The sequence below is a fragment of the Rattus norvegicus genome, chromosome 9 (genome assembly GCF_021556685.1).
Source record: "Rattus norvegicus strain SHRSP/BbbUtx chromosome 9, alternate assembly SHRSP_T2T, whole genome shotgun sequence".
NCBI lineage: Eukaryota > Metazoa > Chordata > Mammalia > Rodentia > Muridae > Rattus > Rattus norvegicus.
The window spans coordinates 19919553-19940568 of NC_141542.1; the positions used below are offsets into that span (position 1 = coordinate 19919553).

The 21016-nt window shown below is 42.0% G+C and overlaps 1 protein-coding gene and 1 pseudogene across 2 annotated transcripts in view; both read right to left on the reverse strand.

The window, feature by feature from the left end:
• The window catches only part of LOC148003419 (disks large homolog 5-like), a 169718-nt gene extending 159597 nt beyond the window's left edge, over nt 1–10121 (reverse strand). Inside the window, exon 1 of the mRNA XM_087568610.1 lies at nt 10060–10121. The gene's annotated coding sequence lies outside the window, so the exon portion shown is untranslated. The remainder of the gene's footprint in view (nt 1–10059) is intronic.
• On the reverse strand, nt 4938–20634 carry LOC148003421 (uncharacterized; annotated as a pseudogene). The gene is made up of 7 exons (XR_015629348.1): nt 20505–20634; nt 19628–19787; nt 18157–18288; nt 17303–17486; nt 13443–13529; nt 10060–10240; nt 4938–5979 (listed from the first exon to the last, which is right to left on the reverse strand). The product of XR_015629348.1 is annotated as an uncharacterized LOC148003421 (transcript).
• Between the last annotated feature and the right edge of the window lie 382 nt (nt 20635–21016).

Below are 21016 nucleotides of genomic sequence, written 5' to 3' on the forward strand. Positions count from 1 at the left end.
GAACTGTCTGTGAACTTGGTACTTCATCCAGATGGTACACAAGAGGCAGTGGTTTTGTTAGTATTTTTGAGAGTATATTTCAATCAAACCTCTCCTACTAATATCCTAACAATGACAAAGGTAATGGGAGGCTACATATCTATTTCATTAGTTTTCAGTTCTTCTCAGAGCAGCAGTGTAGAAGCCCACAAAGCTGGCAAAGTGAAGTGAGGTCACGCAGGGGTCCTAAGAGCACAGTCCTACTTTCTTAGAGTAACTCCTAGGGACTTACCATATCCATACACCCATAGCTCCATATGCACTGGACCCCAGTGAAGTGCTCAACATTCATTGCTTTTGTCGCTCAGTTTGCCACAAATGGTAGAAATCTGAAAAGTTCAGCAAATTTGAAGGTGTGAATAACTCCCAGTGACTGGAGTAAGCTCAAACAGTCTGTGACAACGAAGAAATGATTAAGTATCCAAGAGAGAAGACCCTCACCAGGATCGTAGTCCTATTCCAGTAAGAAAATTTAATAATAAGGCTTCAGGTGAAAAGATAAATTAGGAGGTCTAGGCCAAATATTTTATCCTCTGCCCTCAGGGTTGCAGCCATTCTGTCAGACTTTCCTGGCCTCTGTCACAGGATCAGAGTTCTCACCTGGAAACAGGAATATCTGGACGGCACATAATACATATCCACAGACGACTCTTTGGGTACAAACTGACAGGCAACTTCAAGGCTTAAAGTTATTCTCTCTCTCTCTCTCTCTCTCTCTCTCTCTCTCTCTCTCTCTCTCTCTCAGCTTGAGGCTGCACACACTCTGCATTCTTTTGTGCACTCTGCCTTTTTTATTGCAGTTTTCTTTTCTCAAACTCCCACAATCATGCACACGTCTGTTCATTACCCTTTCCTTCTCACACACACTCTTCATACACACCTCATACATATCTCACACACACCACATGCACTCTCCTTTCACGCACACACACAATCTTCATACACACCTCACATTCTCTCCTCACTCATTTTCAAATTCTCCTCTTATGCTCTCTCCCTGGCTCTCATATTTGTTCTTACATTTGCTCTGTGATTTACTCTCTCATTCACTCCCTCATGCACTCTCTCATTTACTCTTCACATGTTCTGTAGTTATTAATAATCCAAAAGCGGGTAGAAAAAAGAGCTTTTATAATCATTGCCAAATCAAATGCAAAGAATGACTACATCCCACCAAGAACTAAGAATTACAACTGTTCCCCAAAGTTTCAGGCTTGCCCTATACCCAGGCCTGTGGCCAATATAATAATAATAATTGTAAACTTATCATTATTTACACTTTAACCATTTACTTTTATACTTCAGAGTCCAGAGCTCCGAGATCAGCTAATTGCATTTTCCTGCGACACTCTAATGATAAATGACATAGGCAAAACTGCCAGGCAGTGACCAGAAAGAATCAAGGTAACCCTTAGCACACTAATTCCACTAGCGTTCTGTTCCTTGCACACAATGACTCTCATAAGGGTTCCAGTAGTTAGACTTAGTTTACTAGTATATTATTTTATATATTCTATACTTCCTTAACCAGTGTATAATATTATGTAAAACTTACTTCCTAACTTCAATAACTTTTTCCTTTCTTAGGGTCCCAATGTTGGCTCAAATTCATTTTCTCTTATTTTCTTCAAGGTGTCTTTGCAAGTAAAACCCTAATCTAGAACTACAATTCTGCAGTTATTACATTTTTTCCAAGATGAGAATACACAGTATCTACCTGGGCCACTAGGGCTGTGCTGTGCTGTGCCCCTATGCATCAATTTCCATTTGTCTAAGAATCATAACATCAAGGAACATCTAGTTTCACAGAATTCACCAGAGCAGAAGGAGAAAGAAGTAGGAAAGTCAGATACAATACAATAATTGTGCACACCAAGGCCAACTGATAGGCAGTCACACACAAATGAAATCTATACAGCCGTTGTCCAGGGCTAAGGATTGGAGAAATGGAAACAACCAGTTTTTACAAAAAGCTACTGCGGGCTACTGAGAAGTCTCCATAGTATGTTGTCCCCAGCATTCGCCAAAACTCAGACAACAAAGGGAGGTCAAAAGGATACAGATTGGAAAGGAAGAAGTCAAAATATCACTGTTGCAGAGGATAGGGTAGTATACATGGTATACCCCAAAAGTTACAACAGAGAACTCCTAAGCCTGATAAACAACTTCAGCAAAGTGGTTGGGTATAAAATTAACTCAAACAAATCAGTAGCCTTCCTCTACACAAAAGATAAACAAGCTGAGAAAGAAATTAGGGAAATGACACCTTTCATAGTAGTCCCAAATCATATAAAAATACCTCAGTGTGACTTTTATCAAACAAGTGAAAGATCTGTGTGACAAGAACTTCATGATATGAAGAAAGAAATTGAAGAAGATCTCAGAAAATGGAAAGATCTCCCATGTTCACGGCTTGGCAGTATGAAGATAGTAAAAATGGCCATTTTCCCAAAGTGACCTACAGTTGCAATGCAATTTCCATCAAAATTAGATTCCAATTCTTCATAGGGTTAGACAGAACAATTTGCAAATCATTTGGAATAACAAGTAACGCAGGATAGCTAAATCTATCCTCAATAAAAGGACTTCCCTGGGAATCACCATCCCCGAACTCAAGCAGTTTACAGAGCATTAGTGATAAAACTGTATGGTATTGGTACAGAGACAGGAAGATAGACCAGTGGAATAGAATTGCAGACACAGAAATGAGCCGGCACACCTATGGGCACTTGATTTTTGACAAAGGAGACAAAAGCATCCAGTGGAAAAAGGATAGCATTTTTAGCAAAGTGTGCTGGTTCAAATGGAGGTCAGCATATGGAGGAGTACAAATCATCCCCTTCTTATTGCCCTGTGTAAAGCTTAAGTCCAGGTGGATCAAGGACCTCTACATCAAACCAGATCACTCAAACTAATAGAAGCAAAAGCAGGAAAGAATCTTGAACACATGGACACTGGAAAAAATTTCCTGAACAAAACACGAATGGCTTATGCTCTAAGATCAAGAATAGACAAATGGGACCTCATAAAGCTACAAAGCTTCTGTAAGACAAAGGACACTGTGGTTAGGACAAAACAGCAACCAACAGATTGGGAAAAGACCTTTACTAATCCTACAACTGATAGAGGGCTAATACCAAAATATATAAAGAACTCATGAAGTTGGACTGCAGGGAGACTAATAACCCTATTAAAAATTGCAGTTCAGAGCTAAACAAAGAATTGATAGCTGAGGAATATGGAGTGGCTGAGAAGCACCAAAAGAAATGTTCAACATCTTTAGTTATAAGGGAAATGCAAATCAAAACAACCCTGAGATTCCACCTCACACCAGTCTGAATGGCTAAGATAAAATACTCAGGCGACAGAAGATGCTTGCACGGATGTCAGAAAGAGGAACATTCCTCCATTGTTGGTGAGATTGCAGACTGGTACAACCATTCTGGATATCAGTCTGGAGGTTCCTCAGAAAATTAGACATTGCACTAGCTGAGGACCCAGCTATACCTCTCTTGCACATATACCCAAAAGATGCTCCAACATACAACAGGGCACATGCTCCACCATGTTCATAGCAGCCTTATTTATAATAGTCAGAAAATGAAAAGATCCCAGATGCCCATCAACAGAGGAATGGAAACAGAAAGTGTGGTACATCTACACAATATAATACTACAGAGATATCAAAAACAATGACTTCATGAAATTCATAGGCAAAGAGAATGAACCAGAAAATATCATCCTGAGTGAGTTAACCCAATGACAGAAATACACACATGGTATGCACTCATTGATAAGTGGATATTAGCCCAAATGCTCAAATTCTCCAAGATTCACAGACCAAATGAAATTCAGGAAGGATGACCAAAATGCTGGTTCTTCACTCCTTCCTTTAAAAGAGAAGAAGAATCCCTATTGAAGGGATAGGGATGCAAAGTTTAAAACAGAGCCTAGAGAAATGGCCATTCAGAGTCTACCCCATATGTGACCTATACACATACAGCCTTCAAACTAGATAAGGTGGATGAAGCTAAGAGGTGCAGGCTGACAGGAACTGGATAGAGATGTCTCCTGAGAGGCACAGCCAGAGCATGTCAAATACAGCGGTGAATGCTAGCAGCAAACCATTGAACTGAGAACAGGACCTCAGTTGGAGGAATTACAGAAAGATTGAAAGAGTTGAAGGGACTTGCAACCCCATAAGAACAACCATGCCTGCCAAGCAGAGTTCCCAGAGACTAAACCACTACCCAACCACTATACAGGGACTGTGCCATGGCCTCATCTGCATGTGTATCAGAGTATGGTCTTCTTCGGCACAAATGGAATGAGCAGCCCTTGGTCCTGCCTAGGCTGGGAAAGTGGATGGCTGGTGAAGGGAATACTTTTATAGCAGAGGGGGAGGGCGATGGTATTAGGACTTATTTCTGGGAAAAAGGAAAGAATAATATTTGAATTCAAAAAGAAAGATATCCAATTAAAATTCAACAACAAAATGGTGTTTAGAGCTTCGAATCAAAAAAAGCCACAGTCAGGAAACAGAGAATTGTATGCCTCTGGTTTTCTTCAAATATGCTCAGGGCCCAGGTAGGTTCTGGGCCCAGGCTGAACCAAGCAGGTTCCTGCCACTGACTATTCCTCTATTCCTGTTTCCAGAGGCATCATGCAGATTAATATTGGGCCAGAGATGTGGGCAGAGCTGGGCAGAAGTGGCTTTCTGTCCTGTGGTTTCAGGATTATCTGCATTCCTGGGTGTTCAGCACTCCCCACCATGGGATTTGGGTGCAGGCTTCCCGATTGCTTTAAACTCCCTTATGCCACGTTTATATGTCCTGGGAGATATTACAGAGAAATTAATTTTTATCCCATTAATTTGTTCAACACTCTCATCCACAGAGTATAATTAAGAGGTAACTATATATTTGACAGCAAGCATACACAGTGGGTAATATATGCAATATGAAGTTGAAATTCATAGAGTTTGGAACACAGTGAACAGTGACTGCATAATTGCCTTTGAATCTCAGTCTGACTGGGAAGTGATTTTGATGCCCAGTCCCCATGAGAATGCAGAGATCCATCCCTCCCTGATAGCTGTGCGACTTCAGATGTTGACACTAGTGATCAATAAAGAAGGTTCTTAAGAGTGAAGAGTTTGAGATTACTCTTTTTTTCACCAGGATATATCCAATTTACTTGATAGTAATCAGATGCAGGTAGTCAATATATACAGTCTATATCCTTATCAAAATAGAAAACAAAATGAACAAAACAACAACACATAAATAACAAAACTTCAAATGAATAGGAGGAAAACCAAATAACCAAAATAATCAAAACTCAGCCACACTTAAATAGAGGAGCTGCGCTAAGCATTTTTTGCTGCTCCTTCTGCAGAATAGATTTATAGCCTGTGTCTCTCCTTGGAGACATAGTAGACAAGCAGTTACTGGTGGTAATAATCTTTTCAAGAGGAGTGGAAGTAGGTCTGTTTTGTTGGAGTGGGGGTATTAAGGACAAAGCCATCCAATACTGAGTAGAAATGATATTACAGACTTTGTCTCAAAGACTTTCCAATATTTGAACTGATTTCCATGAAACTCTTCTGCATGACCCATCAGGACAAGTACGAATTTACACGTGCACAGTCTTTCTGGATGACCAGCAGCTCTTGTTTGATGTGCATCAACACTTCTCTGGGTCCCTCCAAAAGAGTACACTTGCTGGAGAGAGCTGAGGTGATAGTACGGCCTATTCAATCCAAAGAAATCAAAGTAAAGGAGGAAAATGCAGTCCACAATTGCTATGGACATTACAGATGAGACGCAATAGTGGTGTATTTGCTGTGCATACTTAGTTCTCCTCCTGTAGCTCTTCTCTCCAAGGGAGATCTTGTCGTGGTCTGTGTCATGTTCAAGTTTCTGCTGGATAATTTCAGACCTAGCAGAGCAAGGGAATAAAGGTTTGGTGAGTGGTTTCCAATTCAGCTCTCCCTCTTACATCAGCTCTATTCAGTTGGACAATCCAGCATGACCTGTCAGCTGAGGTCAGTCCCTGCATCCCCAAGTGTCATAGAGTACCTGGGCTTGGATTTATATCTCAGGTTTTCAAACTGCTAGAATTTGAACTGTGGACTATGGACTGTACTGGGATTAAGAGAAAAATGAGCATATTTTGTCACTGGTCCAGGTATATTATATTGAATAATAACATTGTAGCTGGGTCTGAATCTGAGTTCAAGAGACGTATGAGAAACCTAGAATACCATGTGGATTCCTTCTGGAAAACATGCCCAGAATTGAGGTGAAAGTTCTGATTATGTTAGCACTGAAGGAACCCGTCTAGTTTCCATTTGTAACCACTGAATCTGCAAATACACAGAGAAGCCATCTCACTTCAAATCCATGGGAAGTGCATAGATCCTGTAATCACTGAGAATGTGCTCCATGCAAATCTTCCCAGCGTACACATGGACATTAAAGGTGATTGTGATGTAGAAACAGAACAGCACCCTGTAAGTCTATGGCTAGTGTAAGGCAATTTGTGAGAGGACAGAAGAGAAAATGTCCTCAGATCTTTCCAGAGAGATCACAGGAAGAAAGGAGTAGAACATAGCAAGAAATCCAGAGGATCATATATATTGTTTCATGGGCAAAATTCACATGAACTGTACCAGAACTATACTCTGAGTAGCTCTTTAGCTGCCTGAGGCTGAAATCCATGTAGGTGGTCATTCACCCAAAACGGGTACTTATATAGGGAAAGGATATTCAAATGGATTCCAGCCTGTGTTCCTACCTGAACATTAATGCTTAATGTAAAGATTCCCCAGGATTCGCTGGAGGCATAAAAACAAATGTTGAGTGGGATATGTACATAGTGAATAGAGCCTATAGATAGCTCAGTCAGTGATGTGCTGTCCTCTCATAAACCGACATAGACTCAGGGTTCTTTCCCTATTACCAATCTTGCTTTGCAAGTTCCCAGGGCTGTGTAGAGCAGTCTTGTTCCCCAGCAAAGGATCATATGTTGGTGGTAGACTAGACTCTTGTTCTTGTTCACTGTTTCAGACTTTCCCCAAAGTGTGCAGCTTCTTCTAATCTGAGCTGTCTTTACCATAGACTGAGTGACTTCATGCCCAAAGCTAGAATCATAGGAAATTTCCATAACCAGGATCCAAATCAACAATTTTTCTCCCTGTAATGTGATTGTGCCACAGATATTTTGAGTAAGTACGTAAAAGCTTGCATGGATTTTCTCAGACTGAATCAGAATCTATGGAAGGGCTCCACCCTATGGTACACTTTTACTCCTTGCCTGATGGACGTCTGGATAGATTCTCCTTCAGGGTTACTCTGGGACCACTACAACACTGATGTGCCCTAGTTGCAATGGCAATACCTACTCCTTGTTGTGGAATCACTGGGTTCACTAAAACTTCTGTTCCACTTTCTGAACATGGCTTTTCATAGGGCTACCTGTTCTTACACTCCCAGACCCATCTGAATTTCATCATTTCTCCTAACTCCATTTAGGCTGAAATTAACTGAGAGAAAATGATGTTGATTGACAGCACTTGCAGAATGCTACACAGATAACATAGGGGAGAGCTTTAGATTATCTGTGCACCTAAAGGGGCTCCTGACACTGCCCTTTTCTTGCACCACAGCATAGCTATGGGACTTTTGCTGGATGACAATACAACTCCAAGCAACTCAAAATCTCAGTGAATATAATCCAAGCCAAACTCCCAGGGGAAGCTGTAGTGTGCCAAGGTAGCTGGGAAGAAATGGTAGCAGGCAATGTGGAAAGCAACCTTGGAGAAGACACAGTGAGTGACACAACCTTCCAGTGGGCTTTCACCATTCACAAAGAACAGAGAAGCCGCATAAACTCATGGATTTTATAGAGAAGCCTAGCCCTTACCTCCCTTAACTCCACTCCTATGATGTGCTCCAAAGGATTTCAATGCAGATCAGTAGTTTTGCCCACAATCACTTGAAAATCTAACTTTACAGGTGTTTTTGTGTCCTCTTTTTGGGGGTTGCATTTCTACAGGACTTTATTGTCTTGCTTCTACACCATAACAAAAAGGGACCTGCAAGCTCCAGGCCTGTACCATTTGTTACCACTGTGAAACACGGCTCACTTGAACATATTTCCCACTCCTCCCCCACACTTCACAAGATAATTCTGTTGCGATTTTTTTGTAAACAGAATAAATTTATAACTTAGGTGTCCTTTTGCTGTACAGAGCTACATGGAGATGCCAAATGACTGGGCAGCTGTATTTCATGTTTCATGGATGTAAAGTGAACTCTTAGAATTCTTTTCTTATGATACTTGGAAATAGAGGGAAACACATTCACTACTGCAAACACACACACACACACACACACACACACACACAAATACACACTCGCATGCACAAATGAAAACTTTGCTCTTACGCAGCACATTTCCTGTTGAGTGAGAAATTAGTGGGAACAATGCTGTGTACGAGTCTCTTAGACTCAAGCAGGCTGTGCTGCCCTGGTCTGTACTCATTTCCACTTCAGGAAACCTTTCTATGCAGATACTTTCTGGTCCTACGAGTAAGTTACATGTTCTGCACAGATAGCCTAAACAACACAACATCAAATTCCCAAGAGAGAGGGAAAAGACTCCATCAAGCTCTATGTTGACTCATCATAGGCCCCTCACTAAAACTACCCTGTTTCCTTCTTAGAAGACCTTGGAAGCATCAGAGAAGACAGCGATTCATGGTCATTTACCAGGAACTTTTCATCACATTAGTGTTCATGTGATGTTAAAACAACCTCAATGTCAGTCAGAAGGAGGCTAAATAAATAACATACAGTGACTTTTCTGAAATGCAGCACTGTGTACAATATTGAGAGGGAATCTATCCTGAAAGAATGCCGTGGCCATGATATAGTCAGCAAAGCATGTCAGCAGAGGGTTGCACTCTAGGATTCCATGCAATATCATGGTGAAGCCAATAAGACAAACCAGAATCTTCCTGGGGGATTCCTCTGTTCAGGTAAAGTAAAGAAATCTAATCATTATTTTTAAAATAGCTGAATGGTTTAAGAATGTGTTGAGACAAATAAGAGAGGGGGCTCCACCTGGAACTGGACTGGTGATGCAAACACTGCTGGCCAGAACAAAACAGGAAGCTTCATGTTTGTTGAGAGACCTGGGCTTAAAGGACTAAGTTGGATAATGACTGGACAAAATTCCATGTCATGAACTGGCCTCTCCACATGCTCCCTAAGATGCAGGTCAGCACAGCAATGCACCTTCCTTGGTGAGAATTGGGGGTACATACGGATAACTTTGTTCTTGAAGTCTCAAATCTCTCATGGCAACCGTCAGCCTTTGAGAAACATTTCCACATCCTTGCTCTTCTAACCAGCTTCAGATTGTAAGGCCCAGTTATGAACTCTCCAGGAGCACTCAAATAAGACAGGACTGACATGCTGCTCCTCAGGCTCTGTAGTTACCCAAGATCTATGAAGCATGAAGGCACCATCTTCATATAGAGGGGAAGGGGGGAGGAAGAACAAAAGCCACCACAAATGACAATGAGAACCATTTCTTTGGCATTTCCATGAGGGTCTCCTCCCTGAAAACTATTTACTTCCTGGAGTCTCACAAGATCCCTGAAAAGAAAATGAGCTTCAGGGTTTTGCTTCATCCCTCAAAGCCCTGCTCTAGTCTAAAGAGGGGCTCCCACATAGCACCCTCCACACATAATGGCATGTAGTGCTGTGATGTGTGATCAACCTATCTCCCTTAATGAAGTGCAGATTCTCGAAGAGCAGGAGCATTTGCTTTCCAAACATGCAGTTTCTTGAAGAGGGGTTATCTCCACAGAAAGCCTTGTAAACCATCACATAAATGAACACTTGGATGAGACCTAGGTCAGGACATGGATCCATCAATAGACAGTTACATTGGTTTGTCTATGTTTACGGTAAGACATGAGGACAGCCTGACCCTGAGGACTAACCCTACCTGCTGTTGCTTGGCTCTGGGGACACAGATGTTCATTCCGGCCTCTTCACAGAACCTCTTTGTCTCCACAGAGGATGCTGGCAGTTCAGTCTGCTCCACCAGCTGTTCTCTCTTCTCATTCAGCAAAATCTGTATATTCTTCAATTGAGTTTGTTCACGCAGGAGCTGGGAGTGCCTGATGCTGAACCACAAACAAAAAATGGTAAATCCCAGCCAGCTTCTATTTGCCTGTCACTCTTGCAAGTACAATCATCCCTTCAAGGGTCCTCATCCCCAGAAATCCCCAGAATAGAGCCACACTATACAGGTTAGCACCAATTAGAGGAGGTCAAATCCAGAATCCACATTCCACATGAATCAAATACTTCTCATAATCCTGACACTAAGACGGTTTATATAAATAAAGGAAGAAGAAATGGTCCATAAGGGAGCTCGTATGTCCATGGTATGGTGAAACGATCTTCACGTGGTGGGGAAAGCCCCTCTGAGGGAGGATAGAAGACCCAATAACTGTACAATCTTTCCATGTGTTTCTCATGGATCATAGATCTTTAAATCTCCTGTCAGAGTCCTAGAGATTCACAGTTGATTGATATTCCCATTATGGCACAAAACTTTCTATCTAGAGGATCCTTAATGGGGAAAATAACAATTAGAGGGTCTTCTACACCCTTCACATGTACGACAACTGAGTCCAAGAGCTACAAATCTAAGACCTTTGCCATAAGGCTGGCTTCTTGTTAAGAGTCAGACACTACAGAACCAGAGCCCTGACTTTGGTTCAAAGTCATACAGGACAGAAGCATCCCTGCCTAGTGCTGGGTTCTCATCTCTGTCAGCGACTCACTGGTAGGAACTGTTCACTTGTATGAGCTCCTTGTACCTCTCCATGGCATCACTTATTGAGTTGGTCATCATTTGCATAGCCATCATTCTCATTCTCATGTTCGGATTGAAGTATTGGCAATTCGACATCCAGCCTGTGTTGGGACATGGCCCAAGGAATAAATAACCACCTGAACTCATGATTTCAGAATTAGGTGAATTGTAAATAAAAAAACCCAATAAAAAATTCAAATTTAAGAAATGAGGGGGAGGGAAGAATGTGGCAAATACAAAGACCAAAGCAAAAACACAACAGTGAGACTCCAAAAACAATTCTTTCAAGGAAATATTTCTACACAAATCAGCAAAGAATTATTTTGAAATATGGACTCTTTAAAAAGCTGTGGCAATATGGTTCTCCAAAGACCCTCTGTACTGCAGTGGCTTGGGTCCAACAGATAGTTGTGATGACATTTCTTTTGTTATGAAAACAGGGATTCTCAAACCTTGTTTCCTACTGTTCCATGAATTCCCAGAGGGCATAACTACTTTGACAGGGAAGAGGATTTGTAACCCCTCCTTCCCTCAGGAGAGTCCTATCTACCACCTAAGTAAATAGAAGATGCAAAGTGCTCAGTTGATCCATGTGGGCATCCCCACCATCATGACCTGCAAACTATCCACCACACAAATCCTCAGATCCCATCAAACTCCCCAGACTCCCTGACCGAGAGCTTAAAACCCACAAACACTTTCACAAACATACAAACCAACCCATATACAAGCACAAGCAGAATCCCAACTACATGTATGGAGGTGCCATAGAATCAGTGTATAATGAACAAAATCAGAGGAAAAGAATGATGACGTGCAGGCATTTCATTCCCTCACTTACAGGCAGCAAGTGTGACCAGGTCCTTCTAGCTGTTGACAGAACCAACGCTAATCCAAGGAGCTCAGGGTCAAGTACAAAAGAGGTTGACCCTAAACACACAGCACCTAGCTTATCTCACAAGCAAATGCTTGCCAAATCTCCTTAAAATCCAGGATGAGAGGTGAAACTCTCTCGTGCTATGAGGAAATCCTGGGTTAGCAGAGAGAGAGCACAAGACAGTGAACAGGTTACTGGGCATAATGACTACCTGTGGTCCCAATCATCATAGATAGAAAGGTCCAGGATTTGATAAAGTTCATCCCTCTCCTTTTTTTTTTTTTCCCGGAGCTGGGGACCGAACCCAGGGCCTTGCACTTGCTAGGCAAGCGCTCTACTGCTGAGCTAAATCCCCAACCCATTAAGTTCATCCCTCTCGAATTGACACTTCTGGATTCAAATTTGACTTCCTCCAGTTCCTTTAGATGCTCCTTTTCCTTACTGATGACAGTTTGTGATGATGCCTTCCTACCAAAACCTGTAGATAGATAAACCCAAGTGAATTCGCATATTTGATGGACCATGGGAGGAAAGGTTCATTCTGAATCCCATAAGGAGGTTGAGGAAGGGGAAATGGCAGAGACTGGGTGAATCCCTGAAAGAGCAGAAAAGCTTTCTAAACGGGAGATTCTTAAGCTATGTCCCTCTTCCCAACCTCTAATGCCGTACACGTGCCACACTCACTATCACAGGACCCCTCACCCTGAACAGTGGGTAATGTATGCATGATGAACTTGAAATTCACAGAGTTGGAAACGCAGTGAACAGTGACTGTATAAATGCCTTTGAATCTCAGTCTCACTGGGAAGTAAGACTGATGCCCAGTCCCCATGCGAATGCACAGATCCATCCCTCCCTGATCACTGTGGGACTTCAGATGTTGACAATAGTGATCAATAAAGAAGGTTCTTAAGAGTGAAGAGTTTGAGATTACTCCTTTATTCACCAGAATACATCCAATTTACTTGATAGTAACCAGATGCAGGTAGTCAAAATATACAGTCTATATCCTTATCAAAATAGAAAAGCAAATGAACAAAACAACAACAACAGATTAATAACAAATCTTCAAATGAATAGAAGGAAAACCAAATAACCAAATTAACCAATTCCGAAGCAAACTTTAAATAGAGGAATTGCGCTAAGCATTCGTTTGCTGCTCCTTTTGCAGAATAGACTTACAGCCTGTGGCTTGCATTGGAGACATAGTAGACAAGCAGTTACTGATGGTAATAATATTTTCAAGAGAAGTGGAAGTAGGTCTGTTTTGTTGGAGTAGGGGTATTAAGGTAAAAGCCTACCAATACTGAATATAAATGATAGTACAGACTTTGTCTCAAAGACTTTCCAATATTTGAACTGATCTCCATGAAACTCTTCTGGATGACCCATCAGGACAAGTACAAATTTACACGTGCACAGTCTTTCTGGATGACAAGCAGCTCTTGATTGATGTGCATCAACACTTCTCTGGGTCCCTCTAAAAGTGCACACTTGCTGGAGAGAGCTGGGGTGAAAGTACGGCCTATTCAATCCAAAGAAGTTAAACTAAAGGAGGAAAATGCAGTCCACAATTGCTATGGACATTACAGGTGAGATGCAATAGTGGTGTATTTGCTGTGCATACTTAGTTCTCCTCCTGTAGCTCTTCTCTCCAAGGGAGATCTTGTCCTGGTCTGTGTCATGTTCGAGTTTCTGCTGGAGAATTTCAGACCTAGCAGAGCAAGGGAATAAAGGTTTAGTGAGTGGTTGTCAATTCAGCTCTCCCTCTTACATCAGCTCTATTCAGTTGGACAATCAGCTGAGGTCAGTCCCTGCATCCCCAAGTGTCATAGAGTACCTGTGCTTGGATAATTATCTCAGCTTTTCAAACTGCTAGAATTTGAACTGTGGAATATGCACTGTACTGGAATTAAGAGAAAAATGAGCATATTTTGTCACTGGTCCAGGTTTATTATATTGAATAATAACATTGTAGCTGGGTCTGAATCTGAGTTCAAGAATGGCATGAGCAACCTAGAATACCATGTGGATTCCTTCTGGAGAACATGCACAGAATTGTGGTGAAAGTTCTGATTATGTTAGCACTGAAGGAACCTGCCTAGGTTCAATTTGTAACCACTGAATCTGCAAATACACAGAGAAGCCATCACACTTCAAATTCATGCTCACCGCACAGATCGTGTAATCACTGAGAATGTGCTCCATGCAAATCCTCACAGCATACACAAGGAACAGTAAAGTTTATGGTGATGGAAATACATAACAGCACCCCTGTAAGACTATGGTTATTGTAATGCAATTTGTGAGACAACAGAAGAGAAAATGACCTCAGATATTATCAGAGAGTTAACAGGAAGAAAGAAGTACAAAATACAAAGAAATCCTGAGGATTATACATATTGTGTCATGGACAAAATTCACATAAACTGTACCAGAACAATACTCTGGGTAGTTCTTTAGGTGACTGATGGGGAAAACCTTGTCAGTGGTCAGCCATCCAAAAAGGATGGTTATATAGAGACAGGAAATCCAATTGGCTTCTTCCAGTCTGTGTTCCTGCCTGATCTCAAAAATATCAGAATGCTTCTACAATGTTCCTCCCAAGCCACTTTCCTGGGTGATCAGTTCTTTCTGCTTCAGAATGTCCTGCATTCTTTCCTGTAATCCTTCCTTATCCTGGTCATCAGATGAGTGTACTGTCAATGGAAGCATGCATGGATGTGTGCACACACAAACAGACACACAGACACACAGACACACTAATACAAACTCGTAAACACACAAGCAATTTGTGCTTACACAATATAAACATAGTACATTGCAGTGTTTACTTTCCCTTTTAATGCTTAATACAATGATTCCCCAGGATACTCTGGAGGCATAAAAACAAATGTTGAGTGGGATATGTACATAGTGGTCATAGCCTGCAGAAAGCTCAGTCAGTGATGTGGTGTCCTCCAATAAGCCGACATAGAATCAGTGTTCTTTCCCTATTACCAGTCTGGCTTAGCAAGTTCCCAAGCCTGAGTAGAGCAGTATTGTTTCCCAGCAAATGATCATATGTTGGTGGTGGACTAGACTCCTGTTCTTGTTCACTATTTCAGACTGTCCCCATAGTGTGCAGCTTCTTCTAATAGGAGCTGTCTTTACCATACCCTGTGTGACTTCATGCCCAAAGCTATGACCCCAGAATCTTAGGAAATCTCCATAACCAGGATCCATATGAACAATTTTTCTACCTATAATGTGATTGTGTCACAGATATTTGGAGTAAATAAATAAATGCTTACATGGATTATCTCACACTGAGTCATAACCCATTGAAGGGCTCCAACCTCTCATACAGTTTCCCTCCTTGGACCACTACAACCCAGATGTGCTCTAGTTGCTCTAGTTAGACACCTATTCTTTTCTCTGGGATCTCTGGGTCAACTAACACTTCTGTTCCACTTAAAGAACATGGCTTCTCACAGGCCTTTCTGATCGTCCACTAACAGACCCATCTGAATTTCATCATTTCTCCTGACTCCATTGAGGCTGAAATTAACTGAGAGAAAATGATGTTGATTGACAACACTTGCAGAATGCTACACAGATAACATAGGGGAGTGATTTAGATTATCTGTGCACCTAAAGGGGCTCCTGAAACTGCCCTGTTCTTGCACCACAGCATAGCTATGGGACTTTTGCTGGATGACGATACAACTCCAAGCAATTCAAATTCTCAATGAATAAAATCCAAGCCAAATTCCCAGGGGAAGCTGTAGTGTGCCAAGATAGCTGGAAAGAAGTGGTAGCAGGCAATGTGGAAAGCAACCTTGGAGAAGACACAGTGAGTGACACAACATTCCAGTGGGCTTTCACCATTCACAAAGAACAGAAAAGGATCATAAATCAATGGATTTTATAAAGAAGCCCCCTTACCTCCATGTACTCCATTCCTTTGATGTGATCCAAAGGATTTCAATGCAGATCAGTCATTTTTCCCTAATCACTTGAAAATCTAACTTTACAAGTGTTTTGGGTTCTTTTGCTGTACAGAGCTAGGTGGAGATTACAAGTGATTGGGGTTCTATATTTGATATTCATGGAGGCAAAGTGAACACTTAGATTCTTTTTCTCATGAAACATGGCAATAGAAACTCACCTGTGCAATTATGCACAGGGAAACACACACACACACGCACACGCACACACACACACACACACACACACACACACACACACACACACAAAAGAACCCATACAAGAAGAACTTGAAAAATCATCCAGAATTAAACCCACAACATGAGCATAAAGATGCTGAGCCACAGCTGGTACACACACACACACACACACACACACACACACACACACACACACAAAAGAACCCATACTAGAAACACTTCAAAAATCATACAGAATTAAATCCACAACATGAGCATAAACATGCTGAGCTACAGCTGGTACACACACACAGGAACACACACACACAGAGTCACATATACACACACTCACTAACACACTCACACACACACTCACACACACACACAAATACACACATACTCTATCACACACACATACAGACACACACACAAACAAGCACAAACAGACACACACACACACTGACACACACACACACACACACCCCAAAAATCGCAAGTCGGCAGAAAACAATGAAAATCCCATCATACTGGAGGACAACATAATATAGACTATTCAAAGCAAGTATTTTAAGAGAGAATCACTACTCAGCCATTTTTCCCGAAAGGAACAAAAAGGCCTAGATAGCACTCTTCTTGATGAGAATGGGGGTAGATAACTCTGTTCTTGAAGTCTCAAATCTCTCATGCCAATTGTCAGGTTTTGAGAACACCTTTCCACATCCCTGCTTTTCCAAGCATCTACAGAGTATAAGGTCAAGATATGAACTCTCCAGCAACACTTGAACAAAACAGGACTGACATGCTGCTACTCATTCTCTGTCACGTACCCATGATTTAGGAAGCATGAAGAGATGGTCTTGATATACAGGGAAAATGGTGGAGAAAGAACATATCCACCAAAAGATGACAATGACAACCATTTCTTTGGCATTTCCACCAGGCTCTCCTCCTTCTAAACTATTTAGTTCCTGGAATCTCACAGGACCCCTGCAAAGAAAATGGGCTCTGGGCTTTTGCTTCATCCCTCAAAGCCCTGCTCTAGTCTAAAGAGGGGCACCCACAAAGCACCCTCCACACATATGGCATGTAGTGCTGTGATGTGTGATCAACCCATCTCCCTTAATAAACTGCAGATTCTCGAAGAGCAGGAGCATTTGCTTCCAAACATGCAGTTTCTTGAAGATGGGCTCTCTCCACAGAAAGCCTTGTAAACCATCACATAAATGAACACTTGGATGAGACCTAGGTCAGGACATAGATCTGTCAATAAACAGTTACATTGGTTGACTATGTTTATGGTAAGACATGAGGACAGCCTGACCCTGAGTCCTAACCCTACCTGCTGTTGCTTGGCACTGGGGACACAGATGTTCATTCTGGCCTCTTCACAGAGCCTCTTTGCCTCCACAGAGGATGCTGGCAGTTCAGTCTGCTCCACCAGCAGTTTTCTCTTCTCATTCAGCAAAATCTGTATATTGTTCTTCAATTGAGTTTGTTCACGCAGGAGCTGGGAGTACCTGATGCTGAAACACAAACAAAAAATGGTAAATCCCAGCCTGCTTCTATTTGCCTGTCACTCTTGCAAGTACAATCATACCTTCAAGGGTCCTCATCCCCAGAAATCCCCAGACGAGAGCGACACTATACAAGTTAGCACCAATTAGAGGAGGTCAAATCCAGAGGACACATTCCCTGTGAATGAAAGTACTTCTGAAAATGCTGACACTAAGACGGTTTATATAAATCAAGGTAGAAGAAATGGTCCATAAGGGAGGCTCATATGTCCATAGTATGCTGAAATCATCTGCAAGTAGAGGTCAAATCCCCTCTGAGGGAGGATAGATGACCCAATAGCTATATAGTCTTTCCATGTGTTTCTCATGGATCACAGGTCTTTAAATCTCCTGTTAGAGTCCTAGAGATTCAGAGTTGATTGATATTCCCATCATGGTGCAAACCTTTTCTATCTAGAGGATCCTTATTGGGGAAAATAACAATTGGAGGGTCTTCTACACCCTTCACATGTAGGACAACTGAGTCCAAGAGCTACAAATCTAAGACTCTTGCCAGGAGGCAGGCTTCTTGTTAAGAGTCAGACACCATGGAACCAGAGCCCTGACTTTTGTTCAAAGTCATACATGACAGAAGCATTCCCTGCCAAGTGCTGGGTTCTCATCTCTGTCAGCGACTCACCGTTAGGAACTGTTCACTTGTATGAGCTCCTTGTACCTCTCCATGGCATCACTTATTGAGTTGGTCATCATTTGCATAGCCATCATTCTCATCTCATGTTCGGATTGAAGTACTGGCAATTCGACATCCAGCCTGGGTTAGGTCATGGCCAAAGGAACAAATAATGTTTTGAACTCATGATTTCAGAATTAGGTGAAGTGTAAATAAAAAATATATAATAAAAAGTTCAAATTCAAGGAATGGTAGAAGGGAAGAAAGTGGCAAACTCAAAAACCAGACCAAAACCCAACAGTGAGACTCAATCTACAGAAAATATTTCCATGTAAATAAGCAAATTTTGTTTTGAAATAAGGACTCCTTAAAAGCTTGCGGAGATATGGTTCTGCAAAGACTTACTATATAGGAGTGGGCAGAGCCTGAGACCTGCCTGTTTGGAATAACAACTGTCAAGAATTTATTCCCACAGTGACCCTTTCTAGGTCACAATAAACCATCACTGGATAGTTAAAAAAATAAAAAACTAACGATCAAAGCAGGTAAGAAAAATTAGGTGAAATCAGACTGTTCTCTCAATTACTTAAACCCAGTATATAGCACATTCTTGCTCCTTTGAAGTAGTTGTACTGATTAAACTTATTATCCTGGACACAGGAGAACTGAGCCATGGTACCAATTGGAGGGACCTGACCTTCAAGAGCTGGCCAGGTGAGCATGATGGAATTGACTAGTTCAGGAAGAAGATTCCTCCAGTCTGTGCCACAGCTTTGGGCCCAGCGAAAGCTGTAATGACATTTCTCTTGTTTTGAAAGCAGGTATACTCAATCCTTGGTTTCTATTGTTACATGAATTCCCAGAGGGCATAACTAAGTTTGACAGGGAAGAGGATTTATAGCACCTCCTACCCTCAGGAGAGTCCTGGGTGCCACCAAGGTATACAGAAGGAGCAAAGTGCTCTTTTGATCAGTGTGGGCCTCCACGTACTCATCACTATCATGACCTGCAAACTGTTGATCAAACAAATCCTCAGACCCCATCAAAGGTCCCAGACGTCCTGATCCTGAGTAAAACACCACATGTACTTCCACATACATACATAGCAACCCATATCCAAACACATTTAGAATGCCAACTACATCCATGGAGGTGCCATAGAATCAGTGTATAATAAACAAAATCAGAGTAAAAGAGTGATGCCGTGCAGGCATTTCTTTCACTCCCACAGTTGCAGCAAGTGTGACCAGGTCCTTCTAGCTGCTGACAGAACCAATGCCTCTCCAACCACCTCAGGCTAAACTACAAAAAAGGTTAACCCGAAACACACACAGCACCTAGCTTATCTCACAAGGTAATGCCTGCCAAGGCTCCTTAAAATCCAGCATGAGAGGTGAAACTCTCTCGTGCTATGAGGAAATATCGGGTTAGCAGAAAGAGAGCACAAGAATGTGAACAGGTTACTGGGTATAATGACTACCTGTGGTCCCACTCATCATAGATATAAAGGTCCAGGATTTGATAAAGTTCATCCCTCTCAAATTGACACTTCTTGATTTCAAATTTGAGCTCCTCCAGTTCCATTAGAAGCTCCTCTTGCTTACTGATGACACTTTGGGATGATGCCTTCCTACCAAAACCTGTAGATAGATAAACCCAAGTGAATTTGTATATTTGATGGACCACGGGCAGAAAAGATCCTTCTGAATCCCAAGAGGAGGTTGAGGAAGGGAAAATGGCAGAGACTGGGTGAATCCCTAAAAGAGCAGAAAAGCTTTCTTAAAGGTGGATTCTTAAGCTATGTCCCTCTTCCCAACCTCTAACGCCATACTCGTGCCACACTCACTATTACAGGACCCCTCACCCTGAAAAGTATAACCTGACTGATACATAAACATCTGGGACAATGTTATCTCATATCAGATGTGGTGCAGTCAATCCTGGAGTTCATAATGCTTAGCACCATCAAGCTCTAATCATCTGTGTTGCAGCCCAAAGTGTCTAAGAACTCAATTCAAGACTAGGGGTGCATCCTTCCTTGCTCTCGCCATCAGAGACTTATGTAACCTACAGTAATCTAGAGGATGAAGTGCTTCAACTCCCAACCATGGATGGTCACATTGTTAATCTCACAGTGCCTCCTCCTGCCATTCATTGACACTCACAGTTAAAAAGCTTCAAGAAAAGACACTGAAGGCACCACTTTCTGGCTTTCTCTCAAATTAAAGATTAGGAACTCCTGACTCTTGGTTTGCCTTTGAGAAATCCCAAGGCTCCTGCTTGTAAGGCCTAGTCTTAGAAGGCACATCTCAAACCTACCTCCTTGAGGATATTCCCCAACTCTGCCTAGGACTCACCAAGCCTTCCCCAGCATGATTTCCTCCTTCTTGTTTCACTAGAGAGGGGGTCAGCTTCCCTCTGACCTGGTGTGGTCTCTCCTTGATCTCCCCTTTCCTTCCGAAATAGCCTGAGCAGCTGGCGAAACATGCCTGCTTGTGAACCCAAAGGGAACTGAACTAATATCTCAAAGGCAGTTGGTGTCACCACAACACTGGTGACATCACAGAACATTCTAGGGATCTCTTAGATACAAAAGATTGTCCAGTGAGGGGCTTACTGATGATGTCAATGGAAAGTTCTATGGCCTACCTACTAACCAACTCTCTCCAAAGTGATGAATTTCTGTGGAGACCCATTCCTCCAGTCTCTCATGTGTCACTTGAATACCATTTGGCAACCTCTATTTCAAAGCTAGATGTTTCTCTCTGCTTCATTAAAAGTCAACAATGCTTTTGCTGGGGAGAGTTGCTTACAACCCTCAATTGGAGAACAGATTCTTCTTAGCAACCAAATCTCTAGGGGCCAAGGG